The following is a 13,083-nucleotide window of genomic DNA, read 5'->3' on the forward strand; positions in this document are numbered from 1 at the left end:
ATTACACTGCTCTAAAAAAATAAAGTCACAAGCTCCGCTCCAGCTGTGACCTGTCCTACAAGTCCACACATTTTAAAATAAAAGACAAAAGTCTATCTTTCTAGACATGTCACCCATCTCTGCTTAACAAGCACATTTGCCATCATGCCCCTTATAACAGTAAAAAAAATGTGAATATTCCTGTGTATAAATATTCAGTAACTGACAGCTTTCAGGACTCTCTGAAGCTGCTTTTCATGGGTGGGGAACTTCATATTTACATCCAGGTCATTGTACAAGTAAGCATGTGCTAAACAATGTAACATACATTAAGTTTTTTTTTAAAATAGTTTTTATCTACTTTTTTAATTGTGTGTATTGAATTCACATGAAATATGAGAACCTAATTATAGAGACTTGACAGGCACCTTCAATCAGTCAGTGATCGCTATAAGACTTTGCAGAATTAGTATAACACATGCCACCTAATTACTAAACCTTCAGAGTTTGTATTCTTTTACTTGCCTGACAGGACTGCTGAAGAAAAAAAAAAAAAACTAAGCAGCAGCCAGAATCCTCAGAATTTTTTATGACACCATTGATTGGAGGTGTCGGCAGCTGTATGTGGTATTACACTTCAGTCTGCATGGAACACAGCAGATGTGTAAAATAAGAAGAAGTGTCCCAATTGTATAGTGACAGATTTTGCAAATCCTTGAAGACTTCTAATAAATCACTCTGCTTTGAGAGGGATGCAGCTTCCATAGGAAAAGGATCCATGTGTTACATCCCACTATCTGGATGACATCACAACAGCTTCTAGCCCTTGAGAGTCCTGAGGGTGATCAGCTGAAGGAATTGGCTGCTTCTGCCAATCATAGTACTGCAAGGATGCTGTTATAGTGCCAGTGATGAGAGAGGCAGCAGCAAGATCTGCCTGTAGCCCAACAAGACATTCAGAGCAGAGGAGCAGGGAGCAGCTGGTGTTCCTGAGATTAAATAGTTTTCACAGCATTTCGGTGTGTGCTGTTCCCAGAATTCTCCCTCTTGTCCAAGAAGGAAGGTGCATTGTAACACTAGGCTGCACAGAAGTGTGAATCCTTCCAGCTGTCTGCATGCTTACAGAGCAGCACAGAGACTGCATGCATGCCTGTGTCTGCCTCTATAGAACATCACTGGCTTGGCTTTAAGGAGTTCAGTATCCTCAGCCTCCTTGGCGACTGATCCAGCAGAAGGTGAGATCTGACAGGTAGCCTCACCAACTGAATCTCCAGCTTCTTCTATCTTGTGCTGCATCTAGGAAGAAACACTCATCTGCTCCTTCCACAGGTAAATCCTTCTTTACAAAGAGTTGCTAACTAATTGCAGTTAACTATGTGTGTACCGACCTTAAGGATTATTTGTTATTGAGTATTAGTGATATTATTGATAGAATTGAACTAGTTTACTGGGTATTTGGAAAGAGGTTGACTTATTAATACATTATTATCTACCCCAGCTATCCAACCTATATAAGGAAAAAAAAGTGCAAACAAGAAAAAAGGATTAACTAACATGAAGTAATTGTCAGTTTAAGGTCGAATTAAAATAATTTAAGATCTTACATGTTGTACATAGTCATCAATGTTAGAACACAGTTTGCACAGTGACACTTGCAGACAGCTAGGTTGAATGAACAAGTGACTGGAATACTCTCCTATACAATGATCTGTACTGGAGGAGGTACTGACTAGTGACACTATACTATAGTAATACTATTGTCCTTCCTTGTGTCAAATTTTTTTCAGTGAATGTAGATGAAATAATAAGAATGTTTCATTTTTCTGCTCGTCTGTATTTTCTGATGTCTGATCTTTTTTTTTTCTTAAACTTAATGAAGAATAATTACAAACCATTCTCCAGCCATTATTCACTGGGATTATTCTGCAGCATATCCTCGCATTGCTTATTTTATTCGTCCATTGATCCTTTTTCTTTTTTTGATTCATTAGAGATGCTTCTCTGATAAAGACGGATTGTTTGCAAGTCGATTTTTCTTTTTAAAGTGCTGCTCGAAAATCAGTTTTCCCATTATTGATCTGAATTCTAGATTTGTTATTAGTCTGCCTATTTGTGACTGTGTTATCATATTGGCCATGAAGAAGGAATGTATTTTCCGTTTTAATAAATCACAGAGGACTGTGCATTGAACACTGATCTTCCATCTGCCCATAGGTAGCTCAACTTGGCAGAGAGTTAAAAAGTAAATCACATTGCTGTTCGGCACTGGTCATGCAGGAGAGTGCGATATATAACGGGAGTACTTACTTTACAAATAAGTAGTGATGGGACCAGGAACTGGTAACTTAATGTATGTCAAGCTAAAATGTTTATCACATATCACACACAGGTGTATATCATTTCACTCAACTATGAATTAATTTACTGTAATCAATGGTTTTACATAAATCTGCATATAAAGCTACTGTGTTCTGCCTCTTAGCACAATGCTAAAAAATGCATCCTTTAATGAGTTAAATGACAAGAACAGATCTGTTTCCTCCCTATATATGTAATAGCTTAGGAAAAAGGGCTAAGTTCGTTCAGTAGGTCTGATATATACCAAACTTACTAGTCTCTTCAACCATTATAATAGGACTAGGTCAATGTAGTTTATTGCTTCTTTGGTCTTTTCCTAGTCCAAGTTACTTGGCATATACTAGTAAACCTGTAAGTATATTGATCCATTAGTCTTCAGCCTCTGAGCCCCTGGTCAGTTCTGATCTTTATATGGCTGTATTTGGGGCTGACGGTTATGATGTTTGTTTGCTAAGTAACTTGTAGCATTCCTGTCAAAAGTAGCAACTAGAATGCATTTTGAAACTCCTTAAATTCTGGATAGGATAGACAGTGCTCCTATACTGATTAAGTCAGAGGCCAGCTCTTCAGCTAGAGAAATGCCACTGTTACAATCTATTTTTACTATGGTTCACAATGTTGTTGGTCTTCAAAGGATTTTCATCTGAAACTTTATGTGATTTATACTCCGCTCTAGTCATCCATTTCTAATCAGATGCTGTGACTTACCAGTAGACAGTTCATCGGTAATTGCATAAGGGAAAATGTAATTTATCTGCTTTAATAGTGACGGAGAAGCCTTTTAGCCCCTAGAGGAACTGAAGTGGTTAAGGTAAGGTTGACCTTGTTCAGGAAAACACTTTGTGCATTATTGATCAAATTTTCCAGAAATGCTAGACAAATCATATAGGCAGGGAGCTTTTTCAGCATTTGGAAACAAATAAATCTATTTATTTTGTTTTGCATCTAAAATTTAAACATATATACGCAAATGTCCACAAAATACAAACCTCTGTCCCCTTGTAACATCCCAAAATGCAATAGTCCTGCTTTCCTTCTGGTCAGTTCACTATAAAAGAGCACTTTGTTATGACCTCCAGCAACCAGTTACCAGCAATGTCTCCCTTGTCTAAGTTGCACTTTTACGTTTGTAAACCCAATCATCCTATAGTTTAGTATGCACTCTTCTTTTGTGATGTTATACTACTTCTTAGACTATGACAGGTTCATTTAGTTTAATTGGACTCTGGCATTAAGTAACCAACAGATGAATAATATAAATATATGAAAATGAAGTGTTCAGCTCCTAAGCCCAGAGCTGATTGATGGAATCCCCATAAATTTGATTTGTGAAAAAAGCGTAAAAAGTGTTTTAAAAGCATCAACATGCAAATTGTCTCTTCAGAGAGGAAGAGGACCAGAACTTTAGTGCCACCTATAGGAAGTAGCAATCCTAAAAGTCAATAGTGACCCTTTAACGAGACTTATAATATGACTTAGGATATAAGGCAGAACGAGAAACTCAATTTGCGACACAAATCTGTAGCTCTAAAAGTTGGACTCCAAAATAATGGTTAAGTTAGGTAGTTGTGGACAAGCCCTTAAAATAAATATTTAAATCATTGCTCACTTTATAAATATGTATGTAAATATTTGTGTTTTAACACATTTACATTAATAGACAAATCATACGCATATAGTCACATTATGTTTATACCTGTTTATGAATGACCTGTTTTTTTCTTCAGTCAGGTCTTCTACAATTGATGACATTGTTTGAATGCATTGATGGATGTCTTTCAGTCTTGAGGGAGTATAGTTTATTACCTGACTACTTATATAATGTATAAAGCCATACAATTTGTCATTGAAACTGGTGAGTTATGATATGGGTGTGGGTGTAAAACTGATATCTTGATCCTTTAGAGATGTGATTAATGGAAACATCCTATTAGTCAAAACTAATGGAAGTATTAACGATTAATTATATACCCGGAAAAGTTTCCTAGAATATTTTATAATTTGAGGTACCTATAAGCCTTCACATCAGTTACCCTGATTTACTGCAGTTATACAAAAGTCATTGTATAATTGTATTTAATTATGATGAGTTAAATAAGACATTGTTTATGTTAGATAATTCTGCAATATATCCATGACTGGTCACAGTCTTGTGACATAATGGATTTCTGACACATTATGCCTAAAATAATAATAATTAATAATAAATATGACTTAATAATAGCTTATAACAATATAATTACATGCTGGGGACAACACAGCTCTTACATCATCTTTTGTACAATTTCATTAATTTTGTCTGTTGAATAACTTAGTACGCACCAGGCTGTAATCCCCCGTTTCAGTGAGGGCTCCAGCGCTGAGCCCGCACTGAACCGGGCACATGTCAGCTGATTATTACAGCTGACATGTGCCTGCAACAGCCGCGGGTGGAATCGCGATCCATAATAAAAATATATAAAAAAAAAATAAAAAAATCTAAATGTTTAAATCACCCCATTCAAAATAAAATAATAAAAAAAAAACTACATACACATACTTGGTATTGCCGCGTTCAGAATTGCCCGATCTATCAATATAAATAAAGAATTAATCCAATCGGTAAACGGCGTAACGAGAAAAAAAATGTAAACACCAGAATTACGTTTTTTTGTCGCCGCAACATTGCAATAAAATGCAATAACGGGCGATCAAAACATCGGATCTACCCCAAAATGGTATCAATAAAATCTTCAGCTCGGTGCGCAAAAAGTAAGCACTCACCCGGCCCCAGATCCCCAAAAATGGAGATAGCACACAGAAGTGAGAATTACAGTTGTCCAAGAGTAGACAAATTCAAGCTATATTGTGTAATATTCCATCAGAAGAAAAAGCTTTCCATTGTAAGCTGCCTTTGAAAATGTGCATGTGTTATGTTTTAATCTTAGGCATCCAAGGTTTGACCTAAAGTGCGATCGGAATTGTTTCATCATTATTAAAATCACCAATTCTTTGAAGCACTTTTGTGTCCTACGCACCTAAGCATGCTCCATGCATTTATCTTCCTTCAGTAGACAAGTCTTTGTGTTTACTACCTTGTTCCAGATCTATTCTACTGTTTATATGTTTCAGTTCTCTCCCTAACATTATTCTGTACATGGTTAGATCTTTACGCTATTAATAACATGGTTGTTACGTTCTGTTGGACTTGCAGAACTTTCCAGTTGTTTCAAGGAATCTACAATGTTTAAATGTCATTAACACATTGTGAATTCATTAACCACCCTTATATTAAAAAATAAATCTAGTTATGATTAAACAAAGTATTAAGTTAGCTTTCACCCCTTCTTGCCAACTTTCATACAGTGTCATTCCTTTCTTCTGTTGCCCCTGAAATCCATTTCTCTATGTTTATTTAAGGGATATCATTCAATATAATGCAAAATGTAATGTCAACTGCTAATTGACATATGCTCCCTGGTGTGTGTCCACAGATCAGTTAGCAAACACAATTCAACATAATGTATATTAGTAGGCTTCAGGTTCAGACCCCCTCCCTCTTCCGTAATTTCAGCCTTATCTCTAGTAGTTTGTGTATGTCATGAGATACAGTGCCTAAGTAAGCAATATCCACTGATTCTCCTTGATTAATACAGTGATGGATACAAAAGACATGACATCTAGAGATCTGCTGAAAGTTCAAGAAATAGAGCTTTGCACTACAATTTATGAGATGATTGTAAAATATGCAGTGTGAAAAACTGTCAGTCTTCAAAGACATGTTCACTATAACTAGTGAGAAATTAAAATAAGCTGTCATTCTGAATGATTTCTTGTTGCGAAATGTCATCTCCCAGAAGACGTATTTGTTTTAATTAGCTAATAAATATGTTGAATGTGGCAATTAGATTGTAACTACTGTACTTGCTAACTTGCTATGTAGTAGATCCAGTATGTACACGCACACATAATGGTAAATAGATTATATATATATTAATTTAGGTGTATCCATATACATGGCCCACCCTGTATACATATATACATATACACATTCAGTTAGGGCCAGAAATATTTGGACAGTGACTGAATCTTAATGATTTGGGCTCTGCATGCTGCTATTTTTTAATTAAAAGGAAACCACAGAGATGCAACTGAAGTGTAGACTTTCAGGTTTAATTCACAGGTACAACAAAAATGTCCTGTGAAACGTATAGGAGTTACAACCATTCTCCTACAAAGTCTCCACTTTTCATGGGCTCAAAAGTAATTGGACAAATTAACTTCAACATAAATAAAATGTTCAATTTTAATACTTTGTAGAGATTGCTTTGCAGGCAATGACTGCCTGAAGTCTGGAAGCCACGGACACCACCAAACGCTGGGTTTCCTCATTTGTGATGCTTTGCCAGGCCTTTACTGCTGCTTACTTCAGTTGTTGCTTGTTTGTGGGTCTTTCTACCTTAAGTTTTGTCTTAAGCATTCAAAATTAATGCTCGATGGGGTTGAGATCTGGTGATTGACTCGGTTATTGCAGAATATTCCACTTCTTTGTCTTAAAATACTCCTGGTTTGTTTTCGCATTATGTCTTGGGTCATTGTCCATCTGTACTGTGAAGCGCCGTCCAATCAACCTTGCTGCATTTGGTTGAATCTGAGCAGAAAGTATGGCCCTGTACACTTCAGAATTGATCCGCCTGCTTCTGTCTTCAGCCACACCATCAATAAACACTAGTGACCCAGTGCCATTGGAAGTCATGCATGCCCATGCCACCACACTGCACACACCATGTTTTACAGAGGATGTGCTGTGCTTTGGAACATGAGCCATTCCAAGCCTACTCTATACTTTCTTCTTCCCATCATTATGGTAAAGGTTGATCTTAGTTTCATCTGTCCAGAGAATGCTTTTCCAGAACTGGGCTGGCTTCTTTAGATGTTTTTTGGTAAAGTCTGATCTGGCCTTTCTATTTTAAAAGGGAATCTGTCAGAGAGTTTTTGCTACCTCACCTGAGAACTCTATGATAAAGGCAAACAGACCCCCAATCAAAAGATGTATCATTTAATTTAGTGGGTGAAGTGCTATGACACAATCAGAGTTTTTAGATTTAGTATGCAGAAGAGCTGATAAAGCTACCCCCGCCCACACCAGGCTCTGTATTTACCTTGTCTACTAGTGAGCTGCGTATCACAGGAGGAGGCAGAGTTGGACTACCAGTCATGTACACATCAGACCTGGAAATGATAATACCCTGGTGATAAAACCTTCAGTATAAGTAAACAACAGCAAACAGCTTAATAAATGACACATCATTTAGTTCTATATTTTAACCCCTACCTTATTCTATGCTTAGATTACATAGCAAAAACCTGCTGACAAATTCCCTTTAAGGCTGATCAATTGTTTGCTCCTTGTGATGAAACTTCTGTATTTGTTCTCATGAAGTCTTCTCTATGGTAGACTTAGATACTGAAACATCTACTTCTTGGACAGGGTTCTTCACTTGTTTGGATGTTGTGAAGGGGTTTTTCTTGACCATGGGAAGGATTCTGTGAAGATCCACCACTGATGTCTTCTGTGAACGTCCAGGCCTTTTTAGATTCCCAAACTCACCCGTGTGGTCTTCTTTTTTTGCAGAATGTACCAAACTGTTTATTTGGCCACTTCTAACATTTCTGCTGTCTCTCTGATGGATTTCTTCTTTTTTTCTGCCTAATGATGATCTGTTCTTTTTTCAATTGAGAGCTCCTTTCTTTGACCACAGGTTGTGGGTTAACAACAACAGCTTCCAAATGCAAATGCCACACCTGCAATCAGCTCCAGGCATTTTATCTGTTTAATTAGTGATGGAATAACGAGGGAATAGCCCATGCAGCAGCCCATTAAAGTGCTTTTGACATAATTTTTCAATTATTTTGGTCACTTTAAAAAGACGCAGCTACATAATAAAGAGCTGTAATTCCTAAACTCCTACTACAGTTAGGATGTGAATACCCTCAAATTAAAGCTGAAAGTCTGCACTTTAAACCCATATTGCTTTTAAAACTGTATCATTAATATGTTTTGGTAAAATGACAATACTTGTCTCACTGTTAGGCGTCGGGCGTTTGCTGGATCTGAAATTGGTTAAGAATCAACAGTGGATTCTGTGGTCTCCCATTCCAGTCCAGATGCTGCTCAGCATCACTGTCGGTGCCAACGCCTAGCTGGTGCATGAGATGTACAAGTTCTCTTGGGTCTTGGTTCCTAGTAGTGTGAAGCATAGGTTGCGAAGGGGAACAGGGCTACTACAGCCTAAGTCCAGGATGCACTGCACTGAGCATGCCCGTGATATGGCGGACCGTGATTGGTGGTTTGGTGTCAGCTGATCCTGTGACCTGGCACCACCTGATTGGCCGCGGGTGACGTCATCAGTAGAGCGACCAATAATGCGACGGTGGGCTTGGCTTAGTCTTTAAATAGCCCGTCCACAAACATGGCGGTGTGCTCTGATCATTGAGCTGAGGTTGTGTTCATGTGTGCACGCTTGTCTATTTGGACTCCATGTGCTCTCTTGCTGCTTTAGCCTCGGACAGGCAGGTTTAGCAGGGGATAGGCAGTCTTAGCTGGAGAGAGGCAGGTAGTTCTGTCTGACAGTCTGGCTCCGACAAGGGGGTCGCTATACACCCCGAGCAGACTGCGGACTTCGTATTCCTTGCACCGCCTGTTAGCCATGTGGAGAGATACTCCGCAGTCCGGTAGCACACTGGCTGGGAGCACGTATACACCGGTGTGAGTCACACACACGTCCTAGCGCCTGCTGCGTATCCTCTGTGCAGTTAACATGGCTACGGCTACATTATTTGTCGCACATCTCTCGTGCAGTTAACGGACATAGTACGAATCCCTTTTCCCGTCCCGGTGTGCAGTAACACTGGAAGGATTTATATATTAGTTGGTTGTTTTACCTTCTTACCCGGAAGGTGTTCGTCTGCAGTCTTCCAGGCTGCATCGCGGACCCCGGGTTCGGTTGCTTTCCATTATTAATAAAGTTGTTTGCAACCGTCCCCTTAACACTCACTGTCCAAATATTTCTGGAGCTTGCTATATATGCAGTTGAAACCAGATGTTTACACACACTATATAAAAAGACACATATGCATGTTTTTCTCAATATCTGACATAAAATCAGAATAAACCTTTCCCGTTTTAGGTCAATTAGGATTACCATAATTTTTAATATTTGCCAAATGCCAGAATAATGAGAGAGAGAGGATGTTTTAAAGCATTTTTATTACTTACTGCAAAGTCAAAAGTTTAAATACACTAAAATTACTATGGACTGCCCATTTGTTTGGAAGCTTCTGCTTTTTTGGCAACATCTGAGTTAATTAGAGACACACCTGTAGATTTATTTTAATGCACACCTGAAACACACTGCTTCTTTGTGTAGCATCATGTGAAAGTTTAAAGCCAAGATATCAGGAAGCAAATTGTGGACTTGCACAAGTCTGGCTCATCCTTGGGTACAATTTCAAGATACCTGAAGCTGCCTCATTCATCTGTACCAACAATTATATGCAAGTACAAACAAGATGGGAATGTCCAGCCATCATACCGCCCAGGAAGGAGATGGGTTCTGTGTCCCAGAGATGAACGTGTCGTGGTCCGACATGCACATATCAACCCAAGGACAAAAGTAAAAGACCTTGTGAAGATGATTGAGGAAGCTGGTAAGATTGTGTCAAAATCCACAGTGAAACAAGTCTTGTATCAATATGGGCTGAAAGGCTACTCAAGGCACCGTGTGAATCTCAGATGGACTAGAGATTAAGATAAGTTTATTACTATTTCTTATTTGGTCTTACACATTTCTACCTATTCCAGTGGGTTGGGACGAAGGGATTAATTATAACCTTATTTGCGGGTGACTTTACACCAGTCTGAGGAATTTTATAATATTGATGTCTGGAATATTGCTATTATAGCTTTGGGAAATTTTGCATTGTGGATTGACTACATTTAGTTATTGTACTAAAGGCCAACTAATTGATATCATTTATGGCATCGCTCGAATCTTAGTTTGATTGGGGATGAAAATATTCTTAATATTTTTTTCGGACTTGCTCTGACTGGTATACATTTCTATCTATTTATATTAGTGGGCTACTGTAAATCAAAAACCTTCTATTTGTGCAACTATATCTATTTTTGCCCACTCCCCACTGATATGGTATTGTTGTAATTTTTTATATTGAGCTTGTCAATTATGACATGAATAGTCTACAATTGGTCCATTTATATGTATGTGTGTGGCATCTTTTGACTGTGTAGGGATACCTAGGGAAAGGAGAGGGACAGCCTCCGAGGAGCGGGGACACCATCTGAACCTTAGGGTGAAAAACACTCCGCTGTTAGATAGGGAGAGCAATCCTATTAGGTGCTATTCAGGGCAAGTTTGTCTGAATTAATTGCTAATTTCATATTATATTCTCCTTACATGGTATCCTGTCTTTGAGATAGATGTGTAGATTTTTCTCACTTGTACAATAGAGTACACTTTTAAGGATAATTATTAAAAATTAATTTTTATTGGGTATTTTTTCTGTCTATGGTTCTCTGGTAAATATATATACCCTATTACCAATTTAGTTTGGTGAATATTTTTCTGGTTTTACTTCCTAGTATGCATGGTACCCCTCATCCCTGTCCTGGTATGCATGGCACCCCTAATCCCTATCCTGGTATGCATGGCACCCCTAATCCCTGTCCTGGTATGCATGGCACCCCTCATCCCTGTCTTGGTATGCATGGCACCCCTCATCCTGTCCTGGTATGCATGGCACCCCTAATCCCTAGTAGAGTGGTACCATATGATGTCCTGTTTCATGTTTGGTGATAGAAGCTGTGGAAAAGTGACTGAAGAGTCATCCTTCTTATAATGTCCCATTTGAGACTCCCATGAAATGAAACATCATAGGAAGTAACTTGAAAAAAAAAACGGGAATTGGATGTTTCGCCCCCAGCAGGACGCCCCCAGAAGTTCGCCCCCAGCAATTCGCCCCCGGGTACATTTCGCCACGCACATTTCATCCCCAGCATTTGGCCCCCAGGATGTTTTGTCCCCGCACATTTCACCCCCGCACATATCGCCCCCAGTTCGCCCTGGTCCGGGGGCGAAACGTGCAGGGACGAAATGTGCGGGGGCGAAATGATAGGGGCGAAATGTGTGGGGGCAAAATGTACCTGGGGGCAAACTGATGGGGGTGAACTGCTAGGGGCAATTTGCTGGGGGCGAACTGCTGGGGGCAAAACTTCCTATAACCAAAAAAAACAGGCAACCCTTTAATGATCACCATTTACTACTGGCTAAAATTGACTTGCAATGTCTTAATAGAGTTCCCATCCAAAGATTTTTCTACATGAATTTTAGAGTTCAATCACATCTGCATAATAAAAATATCTTCGATGTTTGTCCTGCAAAGGTGGATAAATGGAATTAGTATGGCTTACCTTGTGTCATGCGAGAACTACGCGAGTGTGAGTTTTTTTTCTCGCCTAATATCTGTATGACATGTGAATGCAATCCGTATGCAATGTGTTTTTAACATCTTTTACATACTATAATACTCTATGTAAACTTAAAGCTAGTTGACAAAAATAAAAAAGCAATGTTTCATAAAGATATAGATAGATGATAGAAAGATATTAAATATATAATAGATAAATAGAAAGATAGATAGAAAAGATAGAATAGATAGATATCATGTACATATATCATTTCACAAGCTCCCTACATATTATAAATTTGCACCCTTTATTGCATTTCATGTCAAGTTTATTCTACAGTTTTTTTGGCTTGTTTAACCAAATAAATAAATGAAAAAAACAACATGGGGTCACCCATATTTTATGGAACCAGCAAAGGTCCATGGTTATTGCGTCCATCCCAGCCAAAAAATACCAGCCTGCACCCTCCCCAGAAGTGGTGCATCACATTAGGTGCACCAATTCTGGCACTTTGCCTTCACTGTTCCTGACTCGGTGCAGTGTCAATTGGGGTAATGGGACTTGGGGTTGATGTCAGCTATGAATTGTCCAAAATTACATCTGGCATCAAGCCCTGGTGTTAGCAATGGAGAAGTGTCTATCAGACACCCCCATTACTAACCCAGTAATAAAAAAGACACGCACAAAAAAAATTCTTTATTTAAATAGACAATCCACGATACTTTCCCTGCATCACCAATTTATTTAAAAAAACAGGCAGGTCTGACATAGTCCAGGGAATCCGACGTAGTCCAGGGAATCCGATGAAGTACACAAATGGATACCTGAAAAACATAAAAAGAGAGAAATATAAACAAGACACTCTTCCTCATTCACCTATTTATTAGAAAATAAGGATCCCACACAGGTCCAATGTGTTTCATTGATTCCCTCAACATTCTCTGATTCCGTTAAAAGCATTTGGAGCTACTGCAGGCTCATGCTGCACTCCACGACACCCGGCGGCTCTTAACAGTGGTGTAGTCAGTAACGATAACGCTCAACATAGTCGCCAAGCCACGTTGCCCTCTGTGAGATTCAGCTACTCTGATCAGCGCTATCGTTACTGACATCACCGTGGTCCAGAGTTTCCAGGTTTCACGGAGCGCAGCGTGAGCCGGGAGTGGCTGCTATTAAAAGCCTATGGAGAGTCAGAATGAGTCTCCATAGGCTTTTAACGACGGAATCGAGGATCGTCGTGGGAAGCGCTGGAATACGTCAGACCTGCATGGGACCTTTTT

General features: G+C 38.9%; 1 protein-coding gene across 4 annotated transcripts in view; it reads left to right on the top strand.

Moving 5' to 3' along the window:
• Positions 1-766: 766 nt before the first annotated feature.
• The window catches only part of LOC141154249 (bifunctional heparan sulfate N-deacetylase/N-sulfotransferase 4-like), a 920,299-nt gene continuing 907,982 nt past the window's right edge, over positions 767-13,083 (top strand). For 2 of the 4 annotated variants that reach the window (XM_073639869.1, XM_073639888.1), the window contains exon 1: positions 767-1,308. The gene's annotated coding sequence lies outside the window, so the exon portion shown is untranslated. The remainder of the gene's footprint in view (positions 1,309-13,083) is intronic. The other 2 variants (XR_012247418.1, XR_012247419.1) reach the window with 1 other exon arrangement.

Source organism: Phyllobates terribilis, unplaced genomic scaffold, assembly GCF_046119375.1.
Source record: "Phyllobates terribilis strain yellow unplaced genomic scaffold, ASM4611937v1 Scaffold_1__5_contigs__length_1240528914, whole genome shotgun sequence".
Lineage (NCBI taxonomy): Eukaryota > Metazoa > Chordata > Amphibia > Anura > Dendrobatidae > Phyllobates > Phyllobates terribilis.